Source organism: Vipera berus (genome assembly GCF_964194415.1).
Source record: "Vipera berus genome assembly, chromosome: 1".
Classification (NCBI taxonomy): Eukaryota; Metazoa; Chordata; class Lepidosauria; order Squamata; family Viperidae; genus Vipera; species Vipera berus.
The window spans coordinates 100,147,224-100,161,204 of NC_138202.1; positions in this window are offsets into that span (position 1 = coordinate 100,147,224).

Sequence of the window (13,981 nt, forward strand, 5' to 3'; positions counted from 1 at the left end):
CCAATAAATTTAATAAATAACTATAAAGATAAATCTGACTATATTATTGCTAAATGAACGTGGAGAAGCTCAAATAGAATATCAGACACATGGTGTTGATTGTGTAATTCTTAATACAAAATATTGTTTTGTTTTTACTTAAAAGGAAGAAAACACTTTCTGCCCAATCGGCCTCCAAACACTTTGTGAATTTTATGAGTTAATTTTGAAAGTTTATTGGGATGGCAACAGGATTTGTTGACCAACAGAGGAAAAGAGTAAGAACATTATAAATAAAAGCTCTTAAAACTCATGGAGATGAAAGGAGAGAAGAGCACAGAGTGTATTCCTTAAATGTGTTTTTGATGGGGTAATATTTATCAGCTAAGCTGAGAACAATGAGACTATTTAGTTCTTGGCAGTAGATTTTGTATTTTGATCAATGGGCATTTCCAAATTCTTAAAGAGAAGCTTCATGGCCAGCTCTACAGAGAGAGTGTGGGGCTGGGGGTACATCAAGTGAGAGGGGGAATGTTGTATTTACTAATTTTTATACCAGTCAACAGAAACCACTGGATATAACTTCTAATGCTAGTTTAATACATGATTAGTACATATCTTTAAAAAATAAAAATGAATAGTGAGCTTATGAAAGAAGTCCTACTTTTGAAAGAAACTTTACTTTTGAAATTCTGTTGAAATATGGGGAACTGGAATTTTTAGCAATATAATTTCCATTTTTTTCTGTGTTCAGTGTCATTTTGTTTGGTCAAGTTGCAGGAAATAAAGGGATTACTTCTGGGGAGTAGTCACTATGGTATCTATAAATAACTGAATTTTTGTCCTCTCATACACGTAGAAGCCTTGACTAAAATATGGATTTGTTCATTTTTGGTTGAGTTTATTGCATAAAAGCACACATTTTAGCTTGGTGAAAAGCATACAGGATTTTAAAATTCTAGTTTATCATGATGTATGAATGTAAATGAAGCTCAAGTACTTTGGCCATGTAATGAGAAGACTCATTGGAAAAGACCTTGGTATTGTGAAAGATTGAAAGCAGAAGGAGAAGGGGAAGGCAGAGGATGAGATGGTTAGATAGTGTCATCAATGCAACGAGCATGAACTTGGTATTGTGTAGTGGGTTCTGGGCAGCAGGAAAGACGCCGAGACGATGAGTACAGCATGGCAGATCTTTATTCGGTGGTAGTGACTGTACTGGGGAATAGGGGTTACCTGCCCTCCTTTTACACCTGGCCAGGTGAGCAGCCGACCAATCAGTTTGAACCTCTGTTTCCCGCTGAAACTGGGTTCCCGCCAAAAGTCCAACGCCCCCTGGTGGTGACTGCTATGAACGTGTGTCTGTGTTCCCTTCACCTGGATACATAACACTTGGGCAAACTCTTGAAGGGACTGAAGGATGGGGGAGCCTGGGGTGTTATGGTACATGGGATTAGGATTGGGATTGCAAAGAGTTTTAGTGAGTGAACAACAGGTGAATATAAAGAATATCACTAAGATAATTGACTATACTCTATGAAAGGAGGAAAAGAGGAAACATTTCTGGGGCCAGGGGTGGGGGGAGCAGGGAAGGAAGGGAAAAACAAAAAAAATGTTATGCTTCCCATTGCTGCAGCCAATGTGGGACTGCAGGTCTGAAATCCAGGACCATAAAGCCCAGGAGACTTGCAAATCTCTAGACTGATAAATGAGGAGACAATGATGAAATTGAGATGTCATCAGCTTCTCAGCCAGGCTATTAATGCTATTAATGTTATTAATGCTATTTTGTCATGTGTCTATGTGCAGGGACATATATTCTATTCAGAAGTAAAGCTTATTCTCAAGGCAATGTGTTTCATGCTAAGACAAACGAAGGAAATTTTATTTTATTCCTGTAGCCAGAATAGTGTCATTCCCCCCCCCAGTGAGTGTAAAATGTGAAACTGGGTGCATACAACTACTGCAAAGGAAAGCAGATGTGGTTGTAAGGAAGGCAAGAAAGCAGAAAAATACCAGCTACGTGTTCTTTACATGGCTGTTTAAAGGACTGATATTAGTTGCATCCCGCTAGTTTTGAGTTGAGAAGATACTTGAGGTAAATTATTTATTTTATTTTATTAGTTTTCTATACCGCCCTATTCCCGAAGGACTCAGGGTGGTTTACAGGCAATATTTAAAAGACAATATAAAATTAAGATAAAAAATAGAATTAAAAAGAATTAAATTAATTAATAGCCCAACAATAAAACAATGTTAAAAACTTGAAACTAAAAAACTCCCTCAGTCCAGGCCAGATAGATCGAAAAACCAGGTTTTCAAATTAACTGTCTTCATCTTCTCAAAAATAGTAGGAAGTTGGTAAATTCCAGTAGGTTTTGGTACGTTCCTTAGATGAATTAAGTGAAGGACTTTATGAGCCTTTTGACCTTGCTAAATCTATTTCTCCCATTCCGCCTGACATGGTCAGATGCTAAATGTGATAAATATGTATTACCTACTCAAGTGCCACTTGTATTTTCCATTCTATTACAGTGTGTCCTTGCTGTGCTGGTTTGGAAAAAAAATCCCACATAGTGCCCACATTTTAAAGGAGGAGAAAATGTTCATTGTCTTCTTTGCTGGGAAACTGTATTGTATAATTTGTGATTTGTTGTTACTCAATCCCTTTCTGTTTCAACCAAATGATAATTACAGATTGCTCTGCGGTAATTGTTGAACTTAGAGTCTTTACATTGTCCACTAAAAATTTTTTGAGCCCTTAAACCCCATAAAAATAAATCATGCACATGTATTATAAACACATATAAATATATGCCTTCCAAATATTACATTAGAGAAAATCAGTATTTTTATATTAGCAGTTCTAAGTTCATATTGATCTGATTTAAAAAAATGAGTATGTTTCAGACACTTCCATATAAATATTATTTTGAGATCTTGGATAAGAGTATTTCCACAAAGTTTGTAAAACTTTAAATAAGGGGAATTTTCATTTGTAATTCCAACTAATGTATACAATGTATGTATTGGCACTGTGGCATACCTATAACAGTTGCACTGTCCTGGGTTCATGTGATTACCGTTGTAACTGTCATGGATGCCCTAGAATTGGGCTCAGATGAGGAGGAAGAGTCTGCTTCAGGAACTTGGGTGTGGAGTGGCGGCAGGGTGTATGAAAGAATGGTTGCAGGATGTCACTAAACAAATGGTTGTAAGTTAAGTAGATAAGATAATTTTTATTGTCATTTTTAACTATGGCACAATGGCACACATCAAAAATGAAATTTAGTTGCCCACTCTCAAAGTGAAACATACATGACACACACCTAAAATATACTATAAACAACATATGTATAGACCCACACCCCTACATATACATAACAATAAAATATTAAATACTGTCCATCTTGAATATATAATGGAGGAAGCCTGAAAGTTCACAAGGTTAATGCTGTATGGAATGAAACTATGGCTGAATCTGGATGTTCTGCTTCAGATACCACAAAGCCTCTTCCCAGAAGGTAACAAGGAAAACAGGTCGTGGAGAGGATGTGTTGTGTCTCAGATAATCTTATGGACCCTGTTCAAACAACGCTTCTGTGCTATGTCCTGGATGGGAGGGAGGGAGGGAACTGCCAATGATCTTTTCGCCCGTCCTCACCTCTCTCTGCACCAACTTCCTGTCTGAAGCAGTGATGCTTCCAAACCAGACTGTGATGCTGTATGAGAGGATGCTCTCAATCGTCCTCCTGTAGAAAGTGGTCAGAACAGGGGAAGGAAGATGAGCTTTTCTCATGTGACGCAGAAAGTGCAGGCGTTGCTTTGCCTGCTTCACCAGTTTCTCACTGTTGAGCGACCAAGCCAGCCTACTCGTTAGCTGCACACTCAGGAATTTGATGCTGGTAACCATCTCCACAGGTGAATCATTAATGCACAGAGAAGTGTGGCTGTGCCTGCCTTTTCTGAAATCGACAATGATCTCTTTGGTTTTTCCGTTATTTAAAACTAGGCTGTTTTCCTTATATCAGTTCACCAAACCCTCAACCTTCTTGCAGTAAGTTTCCACCTTGTCATCATGAATAAGGCCCACGACTGTTGTATCATCTGCGAACTTCACAATATGGTTGGTGGCAAACCTAGCACAACAGTCATGAATCAACAGGGTGAACAGCAGCGGACTTAGGACTACCTGTACAAAATTGATGCAGATAGATATAATTCAGTGTCCTTTAGTACAGGAAGTTTTCACACTGAATGACTGTTGCAGCATCCTCATGGCCACATGGTCAAAATTTGGGTGATTTGACAACTGGCATGTATTTATGACAGTTACACTGTCCTGGACTCATGCTTGTAACTTTACCAGCTAGCTTCTGACGAGCAAAATCAAGATTCACTTAACAACTGCAATGATTTGACTTCCGGGTGGCAAGGCTCCGTCGATGGTGGTCATTTTTGACCATCAGTCCCATTGCTCCGTTTAGAATCACGAAAACAGCGACAATCAGCTGTTTTGCGGTTTGGGAATCCCCCCCTCGGGAGAAGGGGGTGAGCATTCAGGTAGAGGTAGAGCTCCCCTAGACCCCCAGAATTATTATTCTGGGGGTCGAAGGGTGAGAGCTCCCTTGGAGCCTGAATTAACTCCGGACTCAGGGACTCCTCTGTTTCAAGGCTTTGAAACAGAACAAGACGCTGCAACCATCCCTGCTCCCAATATTGTACTTTGGATTACTTGGATGCAGGCAGAGCTGAGCAGGAGAATATTGAAACAGCAAGTATATGATCTTTAACTCCGGTTTAACTTAAAAGAAGGGGAGGAAAATGGCGCCGGAATAAATCTTTAGAGAAAGTGGGAAGAACAAAGAGTAAGGAAAATAAAATAAAAGATCAAGGAGGAAGATATAAAGTAGATTTTTAAAGTTGTAAAGACTCTGTTAAAACATTTGAAGCTGGCATAAAAGTGATTTAAAAGACTTGGATATTTAACCGTGAAGCAAAGTTGCAATTTGGGCGGAAAAGTGAAAGTGAGAAACGAAAGTGGCAACTAACTTAAGATATGTCAAACATAATACTTTTTACAATGCTAACAAGCCAGGTAGATGGTTAGCTTATCTGTTAAGGAAAAAACAAAAATCACGTAATATAGATAAGATAGAATATAAGGGTAAAGAGGTGTTTCAACAGAATCTTATTAAAAAGGCTTTTGTTGAATTTTATTCTAAATTATATGCAAGGGATATAACTCAAGGTTTAGATATAGATAGGTATTTACAAGAAGTGAATATCCCTATACTTACATAAGAACAGAGGGAAGGGATGAATCAACCAATAACTGCTGAAGAAATTATTTTAGCAATTAAACAACTAAAAGTGGGTAAGACACCTGGAACAGATGGTTTGACAGCCGCTTATTATAAAAATTTACAATCAGAGTTGGTGGAACCTTTAAAAGAATTATTTAGGACAATTCAATCTGGAGGGGAAGTGCCTCCATCGTGGAGAACAGCATTTATAACGTTGATTCCAAAGGAAGATCAAGATCTTACCCAATCAAAAAATTATAGACCTATATCGCTTCTAAATAAGGATTATAAGATATTTGCAAAGATCTTAGCAAATAGATTAATGAAGGTTATGCAGCAAATGATTTATAGTGATCAAACAGGATTTATAAGTGGTAGACAAATGAAAAGTAATGTGAGACATATTGTAAACCTATTAGAATATTTGGAAAGAAATAATCAAGTCCTTGCAGCATGATTTTTTTGGATGTTGAAAAGGCGTTCGATCAATTGATTTGGCAATTTTTATTTAAAGTCTTAGAGAAGATGGAGTTTGGTGATAAGTTTTTACAACCTATTAGGGCAATATATCAGAAACAAACAGCTCAAATAATAATTAATGGTAGTTTAACAGAAGCTTGCAAAATTGAAAAGGGCACAAGACAGGGATGTCCATTGTCACCATTGCTGTTTGTTTTAACATTGGAAATATTATTGATTAAGATACGTGACTCAAATAAAATAAAGGGAATTAAAATTAAAGATCAAGATTATAGATTGAGAGCGTTTGCAGGTGACTTGGTTATTACATTAGGTCAACTGACTCAGTCGGTTATAGATTTAATGGAAATAATTTTGCAATATGGACAAGTTTCTGGATTTAAAGTTAACAGGCAAAAAACTAAAATTTTGTCTAAAAATATGACTACAGAACAAAAGGTAGTCTAAGAAAAATTAACAAGATTTGAAATAGCTAAAAGATTAAATATTTGGGGGTATATCTTTCAGATTCAAATGTGAAATTATACAAAAGTAATTATGAATTGTTATGGTTAAAAATACAAAAAGAATTAGATACTTGGAAAAAATTACAACTGTCTTTATTGGGAAGAATTGCAGCAGTTAAAATGAATGTTTTACCAAAATTTTTATTTTTGTTTCAAATGATACCTATACTAAAAAAAGATTCAAATTTGGAGGAATGGCAGAAAGGTATTAATAAATTCATTTGGGCAGGGAAAAGACCGAGAGTAAAACTTAAGATAATGCAAGATATACGTGAAAGAGGTGGTCTTAAAATGCCCAACTTTAAATTATATTATGAGGCTGCGGCTTTATCATCAATTAGTAATTGGTTTAATTTAACAGAAGGAAGATTATTGAATATTGAGGGATGTGATTTATTGTATGGTTGGCATGCATATTTATTGTATGATAAAAAGGTGGATAATATCTTTAAGACACATATATTAAGGTATGCCCTGTTGTGAGTTTGGAAAAAATACTGACACAAGTTAAATTACAAAATACCAATTTGGGCAATACCTAAACATGCGATAGAAAATATAAGTCCGGGATTTAAACATGATGTGACTACATATAAAGATATTCTCAGACTGGAAAGGAATGTATGGCAATTAAAGCCATTTAACATTTTAAAAGAAGGGAAAATAGTACAAACTTGGTTTCAGTATGGCCAGATACAAGCTAGATGGAAAGAAGATCAGAAAATTGGCATTTCAACAACAGATGAAAATCTGGTAAAACAAATCAGAGATCAAAGTCAAGCACCTATAAGAAGGATATATAATGCATTGATAGAAATAGATTCAGAAACGGAACTTGTTAAAGATTGTATGATAAAATGGGCCCAGAATATTGAAGAGCCAATAACGATGGATGTTTGGGAAAAAATTTGGGTCAGAAACGTAAAATTTACTCAGGCACAAAATTTAAGAGAGAATTTTTATAAAATGTTTTACAGATGGCACTTAGATCCTAAAAAATTAGCACGTATGTATCCAAATTATCAGCCTAAATGTTGGAGGTGTGGTTGTGAGGACGCAATGTATTACCATATGTGATGGACTTGTAAAAAAGTTAAAGCTTTTTGGATTAAAATTTGGTGGAATATGCAGAAGATATTTAAGAAAAAGATAAGGTTTACTCCACAGTTATTTTTATTGGGTATTATTACTGATTGTACTGTTACAGAAACTAAATTGATGTTGAATTTAATAACGGCAGCAAGACTTTTGGTTTCGCAATATTGGAAGAAAGAGGAACTGCCTACTATAGAGGAGTGGACTCTAAAAGTTTCAAACTTGGCAGAAATGGCAAAAATTTCGGCATATTTGAAAGAACAATCGCAACAGAGATATATCTCGGAATGGAGAAGATGGATTGATTATTGTTTAAGGGGAGTTAAAGCGCAATAGGATTTAAAGTGTATTTATAGTTGGTTAGCATATTTTAGCTTAAGTTTGTTAGAGGCAATACCCTGTATTCAGCTCTGGGAAGTCGGGGTGGGGGAGGGGGGAGGGAGGGGATGGGGGGTGGGGGAGGGAAGGAGTATATGCTTAAAATGTATGTAAAACTTTTCAATTAAAAAAAACAACTGCAATGATTTGCTTGCAACTCAATGTCTTGCTTAGCAACAGAAATTTTGGCTTCCACAGTTATTGTAAGTTCAGGACTATCTTGTAGAGCATCTTCAACTCTAGCAAAAATCTTAAAGTTGCAATTTTGGCACTCTTTTTCCAGGGCAGCCCTTGCATGACACAGTAATCCAGTCTGAAGATTACCAGAGCTCAGATCGTTATAGTCATGCTCTTTCTGTACAGGAATGGACTCAGTTGCTTCTTGCTTGCTTGCTTGCTGTTTTTTTAATATGCTGAACTTGAAATATGAACAATAAAAACACATAAAAAGAGACTTGAAATACTGAGGCCACATTAGTCCTTAGGAAGAATACTGGATTGCAGAGGACTTCTGAACTGCCTACCTGTTTCTTCAGGTCAAATGGAATCCTGATTATAAAAGATTATACATACACACCAACTTCAGATTCAGTTTACTGGCCTTCATTCAGTCCATGACTGACTCTAGATCAGGTTATGAATTTGATGACAAGAGAAATAGGCTTTTGTGTGCATAATCAGTATATTAATGATGCCTCACTCCAAAATTCTGGATGTCGTCATGTCAACAGCTCCTATTAATAATAGGGAATATTGGGTTAACATAGCTACTTGTGGGATTGCATAGTGAAAATAACACAGGAACAACAATAATCTCCAGATACAACTCTGTGGAATTCATCCTTCACCCTTAGGGTCCTTAACTCACAGAATATACTGTAAAAGTTGATGACCCTGAACTATATAATTTCATCCAACCATTCTTAAAAAGAAGGACCATCACAGTCTTCTTAAGGAATTTCCCCCAAAACAGGGTGTTCAGTACTATAAATAAAGTTTTTCTTTTTCTGTCACATGCTACTTCCAGAGTCTTGACTATATTTTCTTTTATAATCTTTATTGCCTTGCTTTTTTACTTTGCATTCTGCTGACTTCAAAAATTTGTCTGTATGATTGTATTTCAAACGAATCTCATCTTAATTCCACCCATGTTTGAAACATCTTTAAAATGACAGGTAATCCTTGATTTAGAGCCATTCATTCAACGATCATTTGAAGTCACAATGGCCATGAAAAAAGTTACTTATTGCAGCATATTTTATAGTGAACTGACACTTTTAATGTATTAATTAAATAGCACAGCCCCAAAATCAATATGGGATATTTTAAAAAGGATAGTTACTAGCACAGTTTATTGGGATATCTACAGTATAGTAAGATGCTCTGTTAGAGATTAGGCATCCATGTTGTTTTCCTTGAGCAAGGCTAAAGTCATCTTCAAATCAAGCTCATCTTCTGCTGATTTCTTGGATACATCAGCGCATGTTTCTTGTCATCATTTTAACCATTGTCTGAGCACTGCAGGATGAAGGCCTCTTCTGCAGGTTTCCAACCATGTTTCTTGTCGATAACATGGAAATGATTTTGCATCGCTTTCTTTTGGGATAATTCTTTTCCTTGCCAGGCTGGTCTACACCTCTCATAGCCTCCCATCCAAGAATTAAGCCATCCTGATTCTGCTTAGCTTTGAAGTGCAGAAAAAAAAACAATTTCACCTGCTGAGAATCCACTTCCTAAACATTTTTTTTTCCTTCTCTCATTTGGCATGTTGTTCTGCCCCTTTTTTCTTTCTGCACTTAAAGAACTATTTGGTTTCTAGCACAGTGGAATGTATGCTTTCCTCCTCCCACACAACAGACCTTCCTGTTGATTTTTATGAGACCGTATATTACAGGGCTGTGCTTAAAGTTACTGGGAACTACTGTTTTTCCGAGTGCTTGCCTTCAAAACTGCAGTTGAAAAGGGACATCACACAAACACAATAATTGTTCATATTGTGTGCGAGTCCTGTATGGTATGTCTGATTACTACTTGTAGTTTGCCCAAGTCATCTCCCCTCTCCTTTTCTCTAATGGGGTACGGTATGTTGTTGCCTCAAACCAAAGGAAAATGTAAACAGGAAACATCCTGAAATTCCTGACCATGTAAAAATTCCATTCTTGAGAATGAGCTGAGGGGGGTTACATTAAAGAGGCTTTGTTATCTATACTGTGGTGCGGATACAAGAAGTACATCAGCAACATATTAAAAACACATTGCTGGGAACTATCAAATGGAGAATGACCCAATATTAAATTTTTGTGGTTGGAGAGGCTTTTAAGATAGATGAGCATAAGCCACAGACCACTACAGTCATAACAAAGAAAGCACAAAACATAGGAACAGTAGAACGATCCTTCGTCTTTCTCAAAATGTGTTCTCCAGTTATCTCCTGTTTTGATCTGAAATGTATTTCTCTATTAAAACTTAAAGGTAAAGGTAAAGGTTCCCCCGCACATGCATGCTAGTCATTTCCGACACTAGGGGCCGGTGCTCATCTCCATTTCAAAGCCGAAGAGCCAGCGCTTGTCCGAAGACGTCTCCTTGGTCATGTGGCCGGCATGACTAGACGCCAAAGGCGCACGGAACGCTGTTACCTTCCCACCGTTAGTGGTCCCTATTTTTCTACTTGCATTTTTACGTGCTTTCGAACTACTAGGTTGGCAGAAGCTGGAACAAGTAACAGGTGCTCACTCTGTTACCCGGCACTCGGGATTCGACCCGCCAAACTGCCGACCTTCTGATCGACAAGCTCAGCGTCCTAACCCACTGAGCCCAATTACAGGGGACTCTGGGCAGAGTATAAAATCAGGGAAAGACTGCTAAAAACATTGTATTAAATAGACAACCCAGACTAAAATAATCTAATAGACGGCAAAAACAACAAACAAAATGAAAAGGCCTTTAAACAAATAATAAACATCAGTCTCAGGCCTGGGACCAAAGCCAAATTTGCAAAGCTTTCTGGAACTGCAGGAGATAGGGTCCATCCTTATCTTGGGGAGATGCTGTTTCAGAGGATAGGGGCTGCAGCAAAGAAGGCACATTTCCTTCAACCCACAAAATGGCAATGTTTAATGGGAGGGATCTGTAGTACATCTGCTGTGCTAGGTGGTATTGAGCAGGCAGAAATAGCTGGAGACAAGCAGTTTCTCAGGTAACCAGACCCTATGGCTTACAGAGTTTTATGGGTAATAACCAGCATCTTGATTTTCACTCGTAAGCCAACTGGCAACCAATACAGCTTGCGTAGCAGTGGTAATACATGGGTGACACAAGAGGCACCAGTTACTGCTTGCACTACTGCAATTTAAGCCCGCTATAGCTTCTGGATAGTCTTCAAGGGCAGCCCTGTGAAGACCCCATTAAAATAATCCAAACATGAGATGACCAGGACATGAGTGACTGTCTGATGGGTCTCCTGATCAAGGAAAGGGCACAATAGCATACAAGATGAATCTGTGTGAAAGCCCTCCTGGCCACAGCTGCCACTTGCTCTTTGAGCAGTAGCTGCCAGTCTAAGAGGATCCCCAAGTTGAATACCAGTCTTGACTAGAAAAGTGCAGCCCCACTTAAGATCAAATCTGGAGACATCCCATATCCATATCCAAACAGTCACAGCCTGTCAGTCTTGGTAGGATTGAGCTGAAGTCTGTTCTGCCTCATCCAAACCCAAATAGCCTCCAGACATTGGATCAATACACCGACAGCTTCACCTGTGCCACTTGGGGTAGAGTTGGTATCGTCAACATACTGATGGTACTGCACCCTGAACTGGCAGATAACCTCACTTAATGGTTTCATGTAGATGTTGAACATGAAGAAAGAGCATTAAGCCCTGGGGCTCCTCACACGATAGGCCTCAAACACAATCTCTCCTGTCAGTATCAACTAGAACCAACCACTGTGGAAGAGGTGAGCTACTGGAACATAGTGCCTCCCACTTCCAACCTATGTGGCTGGTTGTGGTTGAAAGTTTCAAAAGCCACTGAGAAAGCAAGGAGCAATAGGTTGGATGCATCATTCCTATCCCAGGTCCACCAAAATGTGTGTAGCACTGCCTTTATACAATACCCTTTAAGGCAGACTGAAACAGGTCCAGATAATACCTTTCCAAAAGATCAGCTATCATCCAACCACTTTTTCCACAACTTTGTGGGAAAGGGCAGATGGGAAACTGGCTGATAATTCTCCACAGGGAAAGGGTCCAGTGATGATCTCTTGAGGAGGAGGCATATACTACTTTTTCCTTCAGGGTTGGTGGGACCACCCCTTCTGTCAAAGAGACTGAAACCATCGCTTGAACCCATCTCCTGATCAGTTCCTGGGCTGCTTTAAGAACCCAGGAAGGGGCAAGCTCTAACAAGCAGTAACTGGACTAACAGACAAAAGGACCTTGTCCACTTTCTCAGGCATAACAAAATCAAATTCAGTCCAGAAAGCATGACAAGACTGTTTCTTGGGCAATTTGTTAGGATTTGCCTAATTAGAGTCCAACTCCAGGTGAATATTCCAAGATAGCTATTTGAGGATCCTGAACAATTTTCCATTTAAGATAAATCTTTTTTCTTCTTATAAAATGAGCCATAGACAAAAGTCTATGAAGGGCAATCCATCTGTCTCTTCCTGTAAATCTTTTGGCACTCGCTTTTCATATTAAACAGCAAACCTTTAACATGACTAAAATGGTAGATATGCAATTAGCACAACTTCGGTAGTTTGTGGCGAAGAGAACATTAGTCCTCTTACAAAAATAAACTGTTCATGATGGTTGCGATCTTTTTTTGACAATTTCAGAATATGGTTATGTGGTCAATTAGAAATGTAAAATGTGACAGTAAGTTGTAGAATAGGGAGTTACGTGAAATTTAAACAGATTTCTGTACAATTGGTAAAATGCTGTTTACTTCTACTTGTAAAAAATTAAAATAACATGTTTTCTGGCATATTGATATTTTAAAGTAATGTCCTAATTATAGGGAACCCATGGGAAGTGTACTGCTAGAAGAACACTAGGTGCATTGCTTTTATAGCCTGCAGTCTTACAATAACCGAATTCCAAAGACTTGGCATTTATAAAACTGTCTAGCCTTCAAACGCATGCTGTTTGGAAGTTATAACTGTATACCACAAGTTATGTATTGTATTTAATTAATTTTATATTCTATTCTGAACTTCACACTTCAGTAGGATCAACTTTAAGATGACATCTTAAATGATTTTCAGATGGTTTCCCTGGCTTAGAATCACAGAATTGTAATGTTAGAAGGAGCATCTCTTCCAGTCCTCTGCAGTATGCAGGAAAATCAGTTAAATCATCCCCAAAAGGTGATGGCCAATCCTCTCTTTAAAAACTTGCAGAACTTGTGTGTAAACTATGTTATTGCCAAATAGATTTGACTGCCAGTTTTTCTTTCCATTTAAATTAAAATAAGTTTTCCCTTTTGTCTAAATGAAATTTAAGTAATTTATGGTACATTAGGCTATCACCAACTTTTTTATACAAACTGGAAATTAAGCACAGTTGAGTTTTTTGTAGAGCATATTGAATTCACTATTCCCCTCCTATTCACTTCTCTAACTGAAGCTATTGCTATGCAGCTACTCAGCAGTTAATCAGGTCATTCTAACACCATTCTTATGATTTCTTTATATGTACCCCAAACATAATTCTTATCCTGACCAAATTTTTTTGAAAGGGTCAGTTTAAAGTCTCTTGTAAGGTAAAGGTAAAGGTAGAGGATCCCCCGCACATGCGTGCTAGTCGTTTCCGACTCTAGGGGCCGGTGCTCATTTCCGTTTCAAAGCCGAAGAGCCAGCGCTTGTCCGAGGACGTCTCCGTGGTCATTTGGCCGGCATGACTAGACACCAAAGGCGCACAGAACGCTGTTACCTTCCCATCATAGTGGTCCCTATTTTTCTACTTGCATTTTTACGTGCTTTCGAACTGCTAGGTTGGCAGAAGCTGGGACAAGTAACAGGCGCTCACTCTGCTACGCGGCACTCGGGATTTGACCCGTCAAACTGCCGACTTTCTGATCAACAAGCTCAGAGTCCTAACCCACTGAGCCACCGCGTCCCCCTAAAGTCTCTTGTAGGAGTGCCCAAATATTTTGTTGTCCATCTGATTTCTACAGTTTCTCCTTTAAGACTAGCAGTGGGAGGGAGAGCTCACAGTAAATCCTATCTTCCTGGGCA